The sequence below is a fragment of the Galeopterus variegatus genome, unplaced genomic scaffold, assembly GCF_000696425.1.
Source record: "Galeopterus variegatus unplaced genomic scaffold, G_variegatus-3.0.2 Scaffold7591, whole genome shotgun sequence".
In the NCBI taxonomy this organism is placed as follows: Eukaryota; Metazoa; Chordata; class Mammalia; order Dermoptera; family Cynocephalidae; genus Galeopterus; species Galeopterus variegatus.
The window spans coordinates 66,452-68,356 of NW_007733702.1; positions in this window are offsets into that span (position 1 = coordinate 66,452).

Sequence of the window (1,905 nt, forward strand, 5' to 3'; positions counted from 1 at the left end):
GGAGGGAGGTAGGCACGTGAGATGATAGAGAACTCACATTTTGTGTGGTAGGTTCACAGAATCTTATTATGTTGTTATAAATGAATTAATGAGTGAGTGTGTGGGTAAATCAGTAAATAAGAAAGAGTCTTAGATGTTTTATAAAACAAAATGTCTATCACTGTAATTGTTTATTGTAATTCATTATAATGAACTAAAACAATTAGTGTAGTTTAAAAAGTTAAAATTAAATGAATGAAAACACTCAAAAACAACAAAAGAAAGAGAAAAAGAACAGAAAGAAAGAGTAACACAAAATCTCATGGATATTCCAGTAAAAAATTTAATCAAAATGTTTTGAATAATCCATAGAATTTAAGGAAAAATATCACAATAATATGTGAAAACATAAATATAAATCTATCAGATCTCCTGGCATATTAGAGAAAGTAAGCCCTAAATGTACAACCAAAAATGAAAACAAAAAGAAAACTAGTATGCTAGGCAATAACAACTTGAATTTAATGTTGAAAATTAATAAGTAATGGAGAAGACACAGGGGAGTATTAGTCACTGTACACACAATGGAAGAGTGTGAAACAGACAGAAAAAGAAGACTGAGACAAATCCATGAACAAAATATTTTCCTAAAATAGAATCATTCTATTATGATAGAAATAATAATGAGAAACATAATTTAAAATAATACTCCTGAGTCGACTCAAAAATAATGAGTAAAAATTTTATGGACTCATGAAATTCTAAACAAAAATTTATAACAGAACACACAGATAATTTGTTACAGTTAAAAAACATAAATAAATAAAATCCAAAACAATCTAAGGAATGTTTTCAGAAAGATAAAAATCAGGCTTGCTTCAGGATCCTGGCCTGGAGAGGAAAATAAATGCAGGTGGTCATGTCTCTCTCATTCTAACACCAATGCACCTCCACATCTGCAAGGTTGGTTCAGGTTACAGTGAGGAGCTGATCAAAAATTTATATTCCAGAACCACCTTTCCTTTGTTGCTTAGCGATCTTTCCTGATGGCCCTGCAACTGCATCACACTTTTTTAGAATTAGTAAAGAGTGTCACTCAGGTAGCCACAGAAGTGTGGGTGCGAGGTTGATCACAACTGCCATTTGAGCAGAACCCAGGCTCTGACCCCAGTGAACCAAAACCGTTTTCTGAAGACACATCCACCAAACACTCCCAGACTCAGGCTCCCCTCTCCTTAACAATCTGAGAAATGAGAGTTCACACTCCTGATCTAAATGAAATCCAGTCTGGTATTTACCTGTGTTACTCCAAATTGTGCCTTGGGTGGCAAGTACTTGCTGCAAGGACTTTCCCTTCTATAATCTGAAGATCTTTTGGGGTTGCATTCTCCAGCTCTGAACCTCATCTCCTCTGATTCTGCTGCTTTCTCTAAAACAGTTAAACTCTTTTGCATTTCTTTTTTCTACATCCCAAGAAGGCAGAAAAGGAGCATCTGTATTTGTCAGGAGAGGGTGCTTAAACACAAATGACAGTTTTGTGATGAAGCAGCTCATGTAATAAATCTTTCCACAGTATTAAACGTGAAAATACAGAATAGTCTCAAACTCAAGAGATTCAACCGTTCATTTGAGCCAGACTATCACCCACAAAGAATAGAAACCTATGGTTGTAGTGCTCATTTGCAGGTAAATAAAAGATGCTGGAGGACTCTGGATCTGCCTTTAACAATGTCTTTTGATGATCTTTTCTTCATATACTGTATTTTGTGAGTGGTTCAAGGTGAAAATGAATAGCATGTTTCATAAAATTTGCCCTGTTTTCCTGATCCTCATCACAGTAACTCAAAAGGCAGCTGCTGGAGTGAGAGAAGAAGCTGATACAGGTTGGACTCAAGGATCCACAGCAGGGGATCATGTCTTGACCTG